A 17669-nucleotide genomic window follows, 5' to 3' on the forward strand; every position below is an offset into this window, starting at 1 on the left:
CCCCAGCAAAAAAAAAAGAAAGAAAAATAAAGAAGTCAAACATCTTGCATCCTCTTAGGCTCTCCCCCGCCAATTCCCACCCCGCATACGCACACACCACCTTCCACTTCAAAAATAATCTCTTTCGGGGGGGGGGGGAGGAATCAACAAGCACAGACCCCCCCTTTGCTGTGCAAAGCCACTGAGATGCTTAAGCAAACAAAGCTACCGACAAGGGGGTGGAAGGGAAAAAATGGTAGCAGAGGGGATCTTGCGAAGAGGGGAAAAACCCACACGAATCCATGTCGCTCCCACCTTTCCTGGGCTCCTTTCTTAAAGCCCCGCTCCCGAGTACAGTATATTATAGGAAACACCCCACCAAATAATTTCTGCGACCCGAGAGCTGATTGGGTACTTGAACCTTGTGATGTCATAAAACCCCAACATTTCACACGCACACCCCCGCGCAAAACCTCATAAACGCGGAGCCGCCGCGCTGCGCTGCGCCGCGCCGGCCCCGCTCCGCGCCGGGGCGCGCTCCGCTCCGCCGGCGCCGGGCCCGGCTCCCGCTCCCCCCGGCCCCGGCCCCGGCCCCGGCCCCGGCCCCGGCCTCGGCCATGCCTCCCTGACCGCTCCCGCTTACATTGAAAAACATGCTTGCAATCATGTTGAAACACAGACGCACACAATAGATAGAGGCACATACCGGGTCTTGCTATTTTTTTTTCTCTTTAAATACGCTGCTTTTTCGAGGTAGTTTTAGCGCTGTTAAGAATCTTTGCGTACCAGCTCTTAGCGTGTCTGTGCTTTGTTTTGTGCTTGATCCATTTTTAGCGTGTTTGCCAAGGCTTATTTTAAAAGGTGTTTCTGTGCTTTCCAAAATACATCTAATTCCTTTGGGATGGGTGTGTGTGCGTATATATTTAATAAACCGTGAAAGATATTACTCTTAGCGAGTTGTTCAAAACGACTGACTCTGTAACAATTCATCATTCCAACCGAAATGGAACGCTTATTAATTGCCAATTACTATATTTATTATCTCGAGTGAGCACAGACTGCAACACAGTATAAACAATAACATAAGCAACAGTACAAATAAAAGCAATGCAAAGATACGTATATTCCTTTTACTCACACATGTTCCTTATTCACTTCTCATCTTTTTCTTCAGAAATCTCCTTTAAAAAAAAAGAAAGAAAGAAAAAGAAAGAAAAGGAAGGGAGAAAAATAATTCTTTCGCATGCCTTTGCGCGCTGCTTAAGTTTATTTCAAACTTTAAGACCCAAGATTTCTTCGGCACTTGGTAGCTCGCTTCTGCATTACAAATTCGACGAAGTTTTCCCAAAAGGAAAATTGTAAATTTCTGTCTCCGAAGGGGGAAGAGAAAATAAAAAACCTACCCAGCCCGGGGCTCTATTTTCCCGTCCCCTCTATTTCTTTATAAACCTGAAGCTACTTGAGCGAAATGAGTGAAGCCACGAAGGCTGGACTGAGTGATTTTAACTCTCTGCTCAGGAGGCTAATTTTGGGGAAATAGTTACCTCGGAAACCTTTTTGGGGGAAGGGAAGTTGCAGCTTTGCAGCGCATGCTGTTCCCTTTCAAGCCTCGTCCGTCTCCCGCATAAAAAGTTGCTTTTAGTCTTCCTCTGCTTTTTTTTTTTTGTGTGTGTGGTTCTAATGGCAAAATCTGAGTAATTTGATAATAATAATTTGTTAAGCTATATGTACAATCAACCACAAACGATCCCGATTTAGAAACAATCCCATAGGAGGAGGAGGAGGAAGCACATTCCTGAGTATGTGTGTAAAAAAATTTAAAATAACTCCAACATTGCTTTTAATTTGGGAGTGGAGATCACCTGATTTGCATTTACCTTCTCGTAAATTACTTGAGACGAGAGTCAAGTCTAACGCACATGCGAACCGATAACTATATCGATTTTGTTAAAGAAGAAATCAATGGCAGGATTTTTTTTTCCCCTTTATAACACACATGTGCGCGCACACACACCCCACAAACTAATGGCCTCGCTAAGAAAAGAAAATGCCACATTCTCCAGATCTGGCTGTATTAAAACAGCACATTTCACCCTCGGTTTCCACAGGCAGAGTTTCCTGTGAGTAAAGGTCTGCCGTCCAACACAAACACGAAATTCCTCTTTGTTTGGGCAAAGGGGAGGGGGAATAGTTTGCATCGCAATGGACGGAAAGTGGCCGGTTAGTGGATACTGCAGCTTGTTGCTGCAAACGGCATGTGTGTCGGTGTGGGTTGCTGCAAGAGACCACAAAAAGTCCTGTTTGCACCAAGTGGGTCAGCCAGACTGGAGTTTCCCTTTGCAAATAAGAAGGGAGATCCTTGATATTTTTGTTTCCACATAAAGCTGGAGCCATTTTACCTATATGCTGAACGTTGCGCTATGCCAGACCGGAGGAGGAGAGCGCGGGGTGGGGAGAAAGCTGGCATATAATATCCCTGTCCGATGTGGCTAATGCAGCTCCAGGGTTTATGAGGGGCCTTGTAAAGAAAATGCAAGTTCAAGCAACACAATAAACTGTTTCTGGTCGCTTGTAGGGCTTTATATAGGACATAGAGACCCCTGATCGCAAGCCAGAAAGAAACAGGGCTCAGAAGCCATGCACAAGCAAACGTACAGATATGTCATATCGCAGGGGATCTCTGTCAATTGGAACACAAAGAGACAATGTTTTGGCTGTGAATAAAGTACAATATAGAATATGTGTGTGTGTGCATTGATGTCTCCATACAGACACGACAGCTCTACGTAGGACAGGCGGATACTTTGCAAATACATACATATAGGCTGAGGGCAGGGTATTCACAGCCAGGGTGCTGGTTTATAGGCAAACGCATTTTGGTAGCGCTATAACTATTCTGTGTTTCTGCTCCAAGTGTCCTTGCTAATAATGCTGTGGGTCACTTGCTATATGCATAATGCTGAGCATGTTCCCCCTTGCTGTATCACCTTCAGCATTGAATTATAAATTCATAGACGAGCTGACAATTATTAGGCGGACGATGGCTTCTGTGCTTACCTGTGTTTATTGTTAGGCTCATTGCAGGCCTGATAGCGAAAGGGCCACGACCTGGGTTGCTCGTTCTGCCCCATGCAACAGTTTGGGCCTTGCCCGGGGAGGGCAGAGAAGGGGCCGAGGCCAGGGGCTGCGTTGCTGCCGCCAAGTCACACCGACCCTGAGTGGCGTAGTGAGGGGATGTTGCATCTGAGCCCAGGATCCTGCTGCCGGGGGCGGCCGAGGGTCTCCCCCGCCAGGCCCCAGTGCGGCAGGGGAGAGGAGAGCAACCCGCGGGGTCTGCCATGGTGATCTCGATCCGGGAGGCAGCCCTGGCAGATTTCTCCCTTATACCTGTCACCGTTGGCCGTTTCCGCAGGAAGCAATAAAAGTTATCAGGTTATTGGGAAATCCCCATCTCCAGGGGATTCTGGAGGCGCTGGGTCCGTTGCAAGGACACCCCCCTCCCTTACCCCATCCCTCTCGCCTTGCTGGGGAGATGGAGGAAAGGGGGAGGTGGGCAGTACATCGGGAAAATAAAGGGGGGGGTCGGCTCCTCAGGTTAGCACACGTTTAAGGGATTCAGTTTGCTCTGGTGGATGAACGCACAGGCACTTCCCGTAGCGCTGGGGGAGGAAGGTCCGACCGGCGAAAAGAAGGTTTGGGTTTAGGCGAGGTGCATTTGACACGGAAGTGCAAGCGCGCACACACACACACACACACACACACACACACACGCACGCAGAGGGCAGGGTGCACCGGGGCTGCTCGCTCCGCGGGGGGGGAGCCGAGCCGAGCGGAGCCGGCCGCAGCCCCCGGCGCTCCCCGCCCGCCCCGGGGCCGGGGCCGAGCAGCGCCCCAGCGCCGGCGGCTGCCTCGCCTCCGCCCGTGCCTGCTGTCACACGGCGCCGGGTCCCCGCAGCGCGGGCAGAGACTCCGCAAATGTCCCCCCCCCCGAGCAGGGAGAGGCGCGGAGCGCCCAGCGCGGCCGCGCAGGAGCGCGCATCCCGCCGGCTCGGCGCCGGGCGGCGAGGCCGGGCTCCCGGCCCGGAGGAGAGGAGCTTTCGGAGGGGATGGTTTTCACGTTGGTTTCTCACTGCTTCATTTTCCTTTTGACCCGGTGCAAGGAATCAAACGCTGGGGGAGGAAGAGAAGGAGGAAACTCCGGATCGGTTTGGGCTGACCCGCCTGGGACGGAGCACATGAGGGGCTCGGGCTGCCCTGTGCCGCTCGCACGCTTTCTGCTCCTTTAGCACGGGGAAGGGCGTAGAAACAAGGTGCCCCTTCGGTTTTGCTCAGGGAGCTCAGACCTCACTTGCGGACTGCCCCAAGTTCAACGCCCTCCGCAGAGACACCAAGCGAGCAGGCGGCCGAGGAGATACGTGTGAACAAGCAGGTGCAAGCAGGAAGCCAGGAGACGGTGGGAGCGGGGGCGAGGGCAGGGAAAACGACGGGTAATCTGCCAAGCGGCCAGCTCTCGGTGAGAAGTTACATCAGATTTGCTACGAAAAAGGGATTAGAAACTAATATCGGTCCCACTGAATTACACTGATCGTGCAGAATCGTCTTATACTCTTTCTTTTCTGATGAGAAACAAATCCCATAAAATCCAGCAGCAAAAATGATGTCGATGATGAGAGATTCCTAAAGCAGGGGACAGCAGGGCCATAGCCCTCTGCAGTCCGGTCCCCCCCCAGGCAGAGTGCACAGGGCAGTTCCCCTCCAGAAACCCTGGGACTCGGGGCAGGAGGGGCCTATTGCTCCCCGTGGAAGGATCAGGCCCTCTAGAGGGAATGCAAAAGCCCATCGGCTCAGACACGAGGGGTCTGTTCTGCCTTCAAGAGTTTCAAGGAAAATATCGCAAAATAATTATTTTATTTCAAACCGTTTGTAAAAGACCTGCGGGAACCCGCCGTGGCCGCAGGGGGCGGAACTCGGCCTCAGCACCCGGCTCCAGCTGAGACCCCCCAATATTTTGATCGGGGCAGTTACTCCTGACAGACACTTAAACTGTCCAGGATGAAATTATTTCTACATATTACTCGGTGCCCTCCCTCACACTGGCGTTGCAAGTGGCTTCGTAGCTGCCCTCCCTTCTCCAGGATCCACCTTTGTGCTGCCAGCTGCGAGGGACGCTTAACTGCTGTCAGACCCATTCACGGGCAGAGATGTTCCCTCGCTTTGACATGGAACAGTTATTTTCAGGATTTCTTGTCTTTAGATGGTTTCTCCTCCGCGGATAGTTCGCGATTCATATTTAATGCAAACCCCGAAAACTGCCTCTCCATCCTCAACCCAAACTTCAAGTGCACTGCATCACTACTTAAAAATATTTCAATAAATCCCACTAATCGGAAAAGAGCTCCTGAATTTGGCTCTTTATTTATTTCCATGTGCGTAATAGAATTTTGGAAAACCAGAGAATGAAGACTTTAGCAAAGCATGTAGCTTTACGAGGATGCTTATTTGTACGTGAGGGGGTTGTGTAATTTACAGTGAATTTGTGCTCTGATACACGGGCCATTAGTAGTAGATGGTTGACTCTTCTTGTATTTTTGTCTTTAGGTACCACCGCAGTGCAAAGAAAAGTAGTACTTAGTGACAGTTTATAAAGCTGCAAATCCTGCTCCATTCTCCTTTGTTTAAAAATACAAAGACAGAAAAGTGTGTTATTTTGCAAGGAGGCTCGGCTCGCCCCGTCGCACCCGGCGAGGAAGGTCGCTGCAGTTGTCGATCCCTTTTTCTCTCCGCAAAAAATGTGTTTTTTGAAAAGGAGAAAACATTCAGAAAATGTGCAGTCTGATGAAAACTGCGGGGTTTAAACTACGGGAGGGGCCTAGGGAGAGAAATAGATTGCATCAGACCAAATGGTGCCACTCTGACCACATTTAAGCCCGCCGGAGCATTGCTCGGAGTAAAACCCCGGGGTGAGCCCGAGCCGGGCGGCCCGGGGCCGCCGAGCCTCCAGCCCCGGCCCCCGGGCTCCGCGGCAAGAAGCGAGTCCTTATTTTTAATCAGTTGAGTTATATTTTCTGCATAGCTCCTTTGCACGGCTTTTCTGGCGTGGGAGGAGGGTCCCAGTTCGGGGAATTAGAAACGCGCCCATCCCTCCACTTACTTTAAACATCCCAAGGTCACTCTTTAGTGCTTTCTGCTTTACTTCTATCTTCCTTAATAAACAGTCTTTCACTATCCTCCAACAAAGAAACCACATTTTTCTAGAGAGCAGCTGAAGGAAATTATACAGTAATAAACACCACCGTCTGAGAAAAATATATTTGTTTGTTTTCCTAAGCAAATACAACTAAACGGTTCCAAGAAGGTTGCTCCTCCCGAGAAATCCCTGCGAAGGAGCGGGGAGCAGGGCTGTGCGAAACTGCGCAAGGACGAGGGATGCGAGGGGAGGCTGAAGGGGAGAACCTCCATTTTCCTGCTCTCTTGCACTAGTCTGCTTTTTTCCCGATGATTTTAAAGATTTTGTTGTGTGTGTGGCAGCTGGAAGAAATGTATGTCTTTCAGAAAACAACAGACTTCTAAGAAAGAGGAAAAATGAGTTTGTAGATTGAAGATTTCATGCCTCAATCTTAAAGCCAGCAGAGAATTTGCATTACTCTTCTGTCGTCTTTTGATGTTTCCCATATTACATTGTGATTTGGTTGTTTCTACTTTTCTTCCTTAATCCATGCTCTCACTCCTTTTACACGGGAACATTTAGTTGTAAATTATTTGCAGATTATTCAATGATAAACCCAGAGCGTTTTGTCTTTAACAAATTTCATCTGAAGAAATCTTAATTCATGGATTTTTTTTTAATCTAGCCCAGATAAACCAAGAAAAGTCTCTTATTTTGTCTAAACCATTGATAGATACTACTAACACGTTATTTTGATCACTAGTTCGGTATAGAATTAAAAGAATGCTGGAAAATATTTTTGTTGCTAAGATAAACTTAAACCAAAACTATTCCTTGCCATTCTGTGAGTGCTGATATCAGTAACAATTAAAGGCAATGCAAAGTAAGAAAGCCACAATCTTTCAATTTCTTTAGAAGATAGAGAATGGTCTTGGATATTGCCTTTTCCCTAAAAGATCATGTTCTTTGAGAAACATTTATCAATTCTTCTTTAAATTGGGTGGCAAACTCATACCTAAGTGCTTCTCCCTTACTGCTCGAATGTTATATTTTAAAGCAATTATGAATTAAAATTCCTCCAGGGGAAGACAAATAGTCTTGGAGCGTTTTTAAACTGTGTTAAGTTTCATGTTGTCAAACTTTAAAAGGAAAAACTTTTTTTTTTTTTTTACCTTTTACAAAGTATTTCTCCTGCCTGTTATTGATTGACAAGTTTATTATTATTATGAATGGATTCTCCCATTTCCCAGTCCTCTTCAAGGCCTGATGTGGATTGAGAGCCTGACCAGTTGCTTATTGACCCATGATGGCTATACAATGACCCTGCTGCCCCCGGCGTGACCCGCGGACCCCAGAAGGACCCAGCCCGGCAGAGCAGGGCTCAGATATGCAAAATCGGAGCTTTATGGGGTTTGCGGAGGGGAGGGGGAGATTGCAAGTGGGCGAGGGTTTCATTAACAAAAATGTGTTTATTGTAAATAAGAAGGCAAAGGGGCTGTTTAAAGGAACATGTCCTAAAGAATCACAGCTATCTTCTGTATGGGAAATGCTAGGAGCATCGGAGCCTTCTTTATACCAGCATATGCCTAATTGGCTACAATAAAAGGAGGAAGGCTGACACTCGCCCTGCTAAGTCTCCCTGCTGCCTAGGTGATACTCAGTAACTACCGCTCCGTTTCGAAAAGTTACCGAGTTTGCTCAAGTCTGAAATTGCAGCCTCCTTTAGAGAGGAAAAGAGGGAAAAACAGAAAATACCCAGTTGCATCTCAGTTGTTTTTTTCCTTTATATCCATATGCATGTGTGTATGTCTGTGTGCTGCTAAAAAGGGAAAGTTGTACCCTCCTTTTGTGCCAAGGTCTGATAATTATACAAAGGGAGGAAGCAAGGCCTTTAAAAAATGTAATCAGCAGGGATGAACGAAATAATAAGGTTGAAGCGGATATCGATATTAACATCCAACCTCTGTCTTTTTATACAGTAAGTGAAGAAATTAAGGTGAAAGCCGTCTCCTCCTACCCTGGAAATACAGCTTCTCCGAATTGTTACTGTACATATTTTTATGTGTGAGCTAATAGTTATTTATGAGGAGTGCTATGCAGCCCAGGGAGCGAATGTTTTGTGAAACAGCATTTCGCTCCATTTCAGAAGGTAAGGGGATCCTCTCTCCACCCTCACTCCCTCATTTAATGGAGATACAGTTGTTTAAATAATTTCCCTCTTCCCAAAACAAATGCAGGAGAATGAGAGCTCATTTTTTATCCTAATTGATGGATCACTGAAGACAAGCCTTTGAAGAAAACGGCTGTCAACAGTGGGAGATACCCGGAGCATCTGGGTTAGATAGGTATAAAGCAAAGAGCAACCTGCATTCTTTGCGAGGCTGGATGCTCTCAGATTATAAACCCCCGCGATTGCTTTTGATTTGGCCATAAAAACAACAGCAGCAGCAAGTTGTTCTGACACTCTCAAAACATCTGGATTGTAAAGTTTGCTGGTTTCTGGCAACAGCAGCAACAATAATAATAAAATCTCTTGCCGTACGGACAAATCCCACGGGCTTCCCCGGGGCTCCGGCTCGACCCGGCCGTGAGGTTTGCTCTGCTGTGAGACTGAAACGTGCGTGCGTGCGTGTGTGTGTCTGTGTGTGTGTCTGTGTGTGTGCACATCGCCTGCGCACAAAGCGTGATCCAAGGGATAAGTGCACAAGTTCTGCCTGTCCAAAGATAAAAACGACTTTCTAATTTCTAATCACAGTGCCTATGCACTTAAGCGCAAAACCCAGCAGATCTAGGGATATACAATAATGCGTGTAAATGTCCTGAATTTAGATGCAAAATTGCATCTTGAGCGACGGGAGAAGTACGCACAACCAAAACCTGGGATAGAGGAGTGCAAAGTCACAGAAAACGCACAAGAAGCCCTGGGCCGAGGTGACTATGTGTCCTTGCATGTCCTCGCTATACGGCTCAAGGCGGATCTGTACACACACACACACACACACACACTGGTGCCGGGTTAAACGCTGCCACTTCGTGGCCCCAGCCCGTGACTCTCGTGTTCTCGCCTTTCTCCATCTCCAGGACGACCAGAGTAGGAGCTGTTATATGTGCTATTGAGCCAGGTTAAACCGGGGAGTTTGGGGGAAAAAAAATTCTGAGATTTGTTCTAAATTCTTTTTCTCAAATTACTCTGAGTACATTGTGCATGTGTAGGAGAGGAGGTTGCATCTGTTTGTCCTTATTTGATTGTATTATTATTTTAACACCATAGTATCTCCCAGTTGCCAAACGGTTCTTTCAGAGGTCCTAAGATGTAAAGGGAAATGTAGGCACCGAGCAAGGAAACAACAACACAGAAAATATTGATATTTCGCTCCAAAATGACACTTCAGCCTTAGCTGCAGTTTCTAGGAATCGCCAGGCAGGACGGGACAGCCTGTGGCTGTTCCCATCCCCTCGTCCCTGCCCATCCCCTCCCTGCAGCCCCCCTTGGGCGGGGGGGGGGGCTTTGCTTGCTTTTCACTCACCAAAAAATAGAGATGAAACAAAGCGACGGTTTGGGGCGGGGGGCGACTTTAAGGGAAGTGACGGCTCCGCTAAAACCTCCATCCGCGACGCAGCAGGCACCGGAGCGGGGGACGGCGGGCACCGGGACAGGCGACTGGGCAGGGGACAGCAGGCTCCGGGATGGGGGGACGGTAGGAGCCAGGAGGGGGGACAGGGGACACAGGGACAGGGGGCAGCGGCAGCCGGGAACGGGGCTGCAGCGGGTGCCCTGCGCCCGGAGGGGCTGCTGTCCCCAGGGCGGCGGGGACACCGGGCACGAGGTGCTGGCAGCTCTTCCCTGCACGTCTTCTCTCTTAGGGGACGTTTTCCCTTCCTTCTGCTCCCCCCGCTCCCCTCCTTCCTTCCAGTTAATTTTCCCTGAGATGATTTTCCCTGGGGGGGAACCCACAAACACCAGACGCCCCCGGCTGCTGCAGAAAGCCGGGTCAGAACAAGCTCCGAAGCGCGGTGAAGAACCTGCCCGGGGCCCTTCCCAAAGCAGCCGCCGCCCCGGGCCAGCCCCCTCCCGGCCCCCGCAGCCTCCCGAGCTCAGCCTCGCAGGCAACTTTCGCCTTTGCCTCCAGCGCGGAGTTTTAACTGTCCTGTCGCACTTGGCGAAAACCAGAGGAGACTCTCGGCTGCCCCTTCCCCGGGGAAGGTCCGCGCCCGGCGGGCTGCCCCGGCTGAAGTCGTGCCGGGGTCGGTTGGAGGAGGCAGGGTTGGGTGCCGGCTGTGTGTTTTCACCCCGCTGCCCGGCTCCCCACCAGCATTCCGGCTCCGGAGCCGGCAGGACGAGACCACTCTCCGAGCAGCCCCCTTTCCCCCGCCCCGGAGCCCAGCGCCCCTTCCCGGGCCACCCGCGACCCGCCTGGGGCGGGCGAGGGGCGAGCGAGCTCCCCGCCTGCCTTGCCGCTGCTAGACGCGAGCAGACAGCCCCGGCCCACGCAGGTTTCCCTGCCCCGAGGGGAAACGCTCCCCTCGGCTGCAAGGGCGAAACCTGCGCGGATGGGGCGAGCCTGGGGCGGCGGGGCGCGGGCAGGGAGCCGAGGGGAGAGCGGCCGCACCGCGCAGCCGGCTGCAGGACGGACGGACGGACGGACAGGTAGACCGCTAGACAGACGGCTGGCGGGAGGAACAAGCGCTCCTTCCCAGTCCTGGAAGGTTTTATATCCCCGGACAAAACCGATACTTTCCCCGCGGTGCATCCCGCCCGCCTCCGCGCCCGCTCCTGTCCGCGCCTGCCCGGGACAAATCGCCCTTCCGCGGCTCTCCCCGCGGCGCTGCTTCCTCCTCCTCCTCCTCGCCGGGCAGGGTTGGAGCCGGGGCTGGGGCGGCCGCTCCCGGCTCGGCCTCTCCCCCCGCCTCGGGGACCCCCCGGCCTGCCCGGGGAGGGGGCACCGGCCCGGCGGGGGAAACGTGAGATGCTGGCGCCCTCCGGAGGCCTCCCACGGCGGGCCTCGCCTCAGGGCACGCGTTTTGGGGGGAAAAGGGCATTTTCAGGCTCGCCCAGCAGAGGTCCCCGGCTCTCTTCCCACGAGCAGCCGCGGCCGCCCCGGTGGCAGCGCCCCGGGGCCCCGGTGCGGCCGTGCCGGTGCCGCCGCCCGGCAGCGCTTTAGCCCCTGGCTCCCCCCGCATATCGGCTTCGGGCCCCACCTGGGTAACAGAGACGAGCCCACGGAAGATGCGCTGGGGGTTCACACCCACGGGGCTTCACGGGCAGCCGTGGCAATGCTGCTGATGTGCCCCAGTTAGCGCACCCCAGAACCAGAAACGCCCCCCAGGGAAGAGCAAGAGCAAATGGTAAATCACGTTTCGCGGCACACTTTAGCCAGAATTGCTGAATGCCTCCTGCATGCCAGGGCACACACCAAGCAGCCTGCCTTTACAGGAAGAATTGAGAGGTTCCTTCACTGAAGCGGGCGGCAAAACCCCTTCGGAAAAGAACCGGAAAATACACCCATTTGGTTGTGTAGATGTACTTAAAGACACACAGCAAAAATGTGCTCATCCCGACATAAAAATTCCCGTGCAGAATGGGGCCTACAGGGACAAATACCTCCAAAACGTGCCACGCAATAGCTGCATTACCAATTACATCAGCCCAACTATTTCTATCTCCCTAAGTGACACGGTTTACTGTGATACCAAAACGTTTCTGCAAACCAAGCCTAATTTTCAATTTCAGGTCTTCTCACTATTTTTGTAATCCCACTGACAACGAGCCAAAAAAAAGAAAAAAGAAAAACAGAACAGAACACAGTGGTTTTGTCTATATTAGGAAAATAATGCTGTATGTGTGCTAATCTCTCACACAGACACATTACAAGTACTTTAGGTCAGTTTATTTTAACTTGGTAAATAACCAGAATGAATTCATTAAGGTAAGTATTAATTAAAGCTGAATTAGGTTTTGCACTGGTGTAATTCACCAGCGTAGTCCAGTCAGTACAAAAACATTCATCTGTAGACCTGCTCCAAAGCACCCTCAGGTGGCCTTGCCCTCAGAAATCCTTGCGCTTGGATTTTCAACACGTTCAGCAATTATTCACGTGTCCGGGCAAAAATATTTGAGCATTTGGATAGACAGGTATGTTTTAATCATGGCTAAACTGATTTAATCTGAATATTAGTTACTCATGACTTAGGCTGAAAACATTAGGGTTGTATTTTGATGTCTTAGCTCTCATTGGGAAGCACCTTACAGAAGAAGTAGTCCCAATGACTTCCCACAAACTATTTTGGTAGTAAGCCACAAGGACATCAGAATTTGGCCTTCTTTTATTTTCCAAGGGACAAGATATGACTCATCAGTGACTAAGTGACAAGTTACAACCTCAAAATTTCTGATGAGTAATAGGGTGTGTAAGAAGAACATCTAACCTCTTCTTTAACAGTCGCTAAATAGACACACCATTAAAAGGATAAAGTTAACAGTGATGCGGATTGCCAGAGTCCAGGAGACATCAACAAAACTACTAGCAAAGGAAACAGTCGCTTCCTCTGACAAATATTTAGTATTTTTGTAGTAAATAGGCACCTCAGAACGGTTGGCCCATGCGAACCTCCCAAGACCCATGAGGTTTGGTTGTGTTTTCTTTTCCATCCCTGTAGCTCTAGCTGCAAAGCAGAGCTCCTCACTTCTTACAGAGGTGCGGAAGGGTGCACGCAGCCCTTGAGGCAGCAGCCTCCGCTGCAGGCTTGTACCGAGCTGCAGCCTGGGGGGGTGCGAGGCACATTTCAGCTCTGCTGGTATTGAATACAGGGATACACAATAGATAGATAGATAGATACATAGATATGAATAGATATGAATAGATGGATGATGGATGGATGGATGGATGGATGGATAGATAGATGGTTGGCTAAACAGAAAGAGGGATGGATGGATGGATAGATAGATAAAAAGACTGATAGATTGATTGATAGATGGCTAAATAGGTAGATGGATAGATGGATGGGTAGATAGACAGATGGATAGATTGGTAGATTGATTGATAGATGGATAGATGGCTGGATGAATAGATGGACAGAGTATTGATAGATAGAAGGATAGATGGATGGCTAGATGCATGAATAGATAGATGGTTGGATCGATAGATCAATAGATCGATAGATAGATGGATGGACGATGGACAGACAGACAGACGTGCTCCAGGGAGGAGCATCACCTCTGCCGTCTACAGGGCGGGCGAGGGGCGCCTCGGCCCAGCCCCCGGCTCCTCCCGGTGGCGCCGGGGCCGCGGCTTCCTGCCCGGCTGCCGGTGCAGCGGCGCCGCCCCCGCAGCCCGCCCCGGCCCCGGCCCCGGCCCCGGCCCCGGCGCCGCCCGGGGACAGGATGTCGTTGCCTGAACCTCAGCGCTGCGAGCTGCAACCCAAAAAGCCGCCGAGCGTTTCCTGCCGACGCGCCCGGGGCTTTCTCAGCCCCGGCGGCTCCCCGCCGCCGCGGGAGCAGCCCCAGCCCGCCGGGCCCCGCAGCCGGGCACAAACGCAAGGAAAGACATTTTCGGGCTGGCAGATCGGCCCGAGCCCTGCAGCCCCGCACGGACACCGCGCCGGGGCTGCCCGGCCGCAACCCCCCCCCCCCGCACACGAGCCACCTGCATCGGCATGAAGAGCGGGTGGTTGGGAAACATTTTTCCCCAGCCACGGCAGGGATCCGGAGGGATTTGGGGTGCAGCTGACACCCCTCCCAAGCTGCACATCTGTGCACAGAAAGGTGTGCAGAGTAGCAGAGCTTTGTGCAGCTCCATGCATGACTTTTTCTGCAGAGCTCTGCAGTGGGCTCTTTTGCATATTGGAAACCAGCTTGAGAAGTAATTTTTGTATATATATATATGTGTGTGTGTGCTTTTATATATATTTGTATATATATACACACATATATATGTGTGTATGCAACTTGGGAGGGAGGGAGGAGAAAGAATGACCCTGTACAGCTTTAGCATCCAGGAACATGCACAACCTTCACCCACAGGCCCAGTCCCCCAGCGCTGCCGCCGCACCATGTGGCCTGCCCAGCCCAGGGTATTTTCAGCCCTGGGGAGACAGCTTCGACCTGGAACAACTACTTTCTTTCATGCAGTCGCTGCAAGACTGTTACCTTCAGGCTTTTACCTCAGGTTTCCTGTCTTAAAGGCAGTTTCCGATAGCGTAGCCAAGAACCAAACGCACAATTGCAAGCTCAGCTGATGCAACGTTTTAAACCAATGAAAAGATGTCAAAACAACGTTTAATGAAACTGGTTTGTGAACCAATTAAATGAGCGCAACTGGTGGGCATAGGCAAAGCTTCAATAACTGCCAAGTATTTTATAAAGGTGCTAAAAACATAGGAATGTGAGGAAAAAGTCCCAAGGCACAAAGGGAAACAGGTGCCTAACTCCCATTAAAAAAGTCTGTCTGTGATTATAAATTCCTCCTTTCAAATCGGGACCTAGGCTGAAGATTCATGGCCTGAATCTAAAAAGTACCTTATATTCTGCGGTGCCTGTGCTCCCTGGGAAAGTTTAAATGCTCTCAGAAGCCTTGATCCTGCCCCGTGTACATCAGCAGAGGTTTGGGCACACATGGAAATGGGAGCAGCTCTAAAGCCTGGGTGAGATTTTATCAACAAAGTTTTGATTTTAAAGCCAGGACACCTGTTTGGTACCTAAGAATGAACTTAAAAGCCTACAGGCTCCTTAAAATCAATCTTGGTTTCTGGACATATACCATATTACTTATTCCTCTGTTAATTGTTCTGTACCTTCACTGACTAATGTAAATAAAAACAATAGTAATAATAATATGATACTAATAATAAGTGCTCGGCTCTGCCTCCCTGTAGGGAATTAGACTAATTAGTCTCTTGAAGTTCCTTCCAAAGTGATGTTTATGTGATTTTATGACTATCCCATTAGGCTTGTTAAACTGGACCTTGTTTTAGAGATATTCCTCATTTATACAGTCCATACCACATTCTCTCTTTTGTGGGAAGAAGTGAATAAACAGCTAAAGCATTTTGAATTACATGACCCACAGAAATCTCCATTTCCCCAGGGGGAGAGGACAGCAAGGTGAGTGGGCTGGAAAGTGGTCAAAAATACATGTATGTCACAAAAGCGTAGGGCTTGCAGCTTTTAGGACAAAGTGACGGTGTTTCTAATAATCCATTGAAACTATTTCCACTTGCAAAAATGAACTTAATACCAAAACCAAATTTGCTGTCTTCCTGTAGAATCACCTACTATGTTCATCAGCTTTACTGTTTTAAATGCATCAAAACCCTGAAGGCAAATATGACAGGCAAATATGATTTAATTTAAGCCGTAAGAGGGGAAAAAAGACAGGCATAGAAGATAATTTAAGTGGCTAGTTTTTTCCTCTATAAGTCATTAATGGCACAATTTCCTTTCAAAGTTGTTAATGACATCATTGTTTCCTTTCAAAGTCCTTAATGACAATGCTTAGCGAATAATAACTTAAATAACTTGCACTTATACAGTGCTTTTCAGATAAACAACTCAAAAGGGCTCTGCAGTAGGGGATTGCTCATACAAAGTGGGAAAATGAGGCACAAAGGGAGGAAGTGACTCGTCCAAGGCCAGAAAGTCACTGACAAAGCAGAGCTGGGAGCCCGTGTGCTTGGCACTTGGCTTTCTGTGCTCTCGGAGTCATTTTGTGTCTGTTCCTACGTGACAACTGTAGGATTTAGCCCATGACAGAGCAAGCACAAAGTAACCCTTCTAATAAAACACCAGCACTGATTCAACAGCCTGTTTTAAGCGCTGGTTGCTTCTTTTCCTTTGATTAAGTATCTCCACTAAAAGGAGTTGCTTCTTAAGAAAAGATACCTTGCTAAAATGCTGTTTGTTAGGACACGAGCAGGGAAGGAGAGCCCAAGAGCGTGGGTTTGCAGTGGGTGTGGTTAATGAACAGCAAGAGCAAAGGTCTCCTTTCTTTCCCATTAGAACAACACGCTGCAGAGGTAGCTGAAGCTCCTGTTTAAACAGAGACTTTGACTTTGCAGAGCGCAGCCCAGACTCCCAGCTTTGCGCCCTGCAGGATACAAGGAGCCTTTGCAGACCTCGGTGGGAATTATCCTTGCTCGACAATGGGAAAAGAGAGTTAAGAGGCCCTGTATACTCTAGAAAAAATGTAAACCACAGCACTGATTGCAATTGAGATTTCACTGAACTGGAAGACAGCAATCTCACCTCTCCCATCTCTGGTTTAGAGAAATATCAAGATTTTGACACTCCCGTCTCTGCCTGCCTGTGAACATGGACCGTTTGTTGCTAGGTAACAAAAATAGTTTTTGGTGGAGAGAAAGGGAAAAAGTTTTAAAAAGTATACCCTTTAAAAACTTGCCACAGAGGTAGGCAAAGCCTAAAACTATCCCATCCCCTTAGTAACATTGTATGAAGGAGATGTAAGAAATAAAGTTGGGTAAATTTTTGTGTGTTTCACTGAATCACGTTTAATTACTTATTATCACTCTCATTACCATCATTTTCATTTTTGTTCCTATAACAACTACTATTAATTATGATGATGTAACACACAGAGACCCCGATTAACCCCAAACCCCACTGCTCCTGGAACTGTGCAAAAGATGAGATCAAAAGGCATTCCTTCCTTCCTAGGTCTAATTGGCTAAACAGAGAAGAAGGGAAAGGGAATTTACCTGAAGTAAACAGGTCAGTGGCAGAGCTGGTAATGAGGTCCATCTTTCCAAATTTACAGAGGAATTCTCTAATAAATAGATTATTTGCCACTTCAAGGAGCTTGTTCAAGTTAACTCAAATGAGGGACACTTGTTGGCCTTGAGATTTGACAGCTAGCATCATCTTTCCCAATGTTTTGACATACATCGACACGTTTTGACATACAACAGAGTCCAGAAAAGGGGATACAGAGAAAAACATCACAGGGAAAGCTTTAAAGGAAGCTGAATTGAATGTTTTGTTTTAAATGATGTGTGTAACTAATGTGTGTAGTCTCAGTGCGGCGCTAGTAAGCATTTGCAGAGAGATGAAGGAGCTAAATGTATACAGCTCTTTGCGAGAAAGATGAAAATTTGGTCTAAAATGAGAAACCAACTTTTTAAAGAGATATGGTTCAGAGAGTTCTCTGATTATGTCACGTTCCCCCTAGAGGCTGCTGCTCGCAGAGGATAAGAGTTTGCCGTTGCTATCTGTTGAACGGATCCCTGGTTCAAACTGAGAGACTTAGGCTGTAAAGTAGCAGTTCTGGGTAGCGACTCAGAAGAGTTTGCCTGCCTGGCTGGGCTTGCTACTCTTATCTGCACAATCCCTTCTTCCTTCAGCCTGCCCAGGAGGAGTAAGATAAAATCTAATAAAACAAGCAGATACATTAAACAGGGGCACAGATTTGCCTGTCGGCAAACAGGCAAGTTTTAGCCCTATTTGTAACCAGATAAATTATAGTCCTTGCTCATCATACTCTCAAGTGACAGTTCCCTCAGAAATGAGGGTAAA

Source organism: Struthio camelus, chromosome 25 (assembly GCF_040807025.1).
Source record: "Struthio camelus isolate bStrCam1 chromosome 25, bStrCam1.hap1, whole genome shotgun sequence".
Lineage (NCBI taxonomy): Eukaryota > Metazoa > Chordata > Aves > Struthioniformes > Struthionidae > Struthio > Struthio camelus.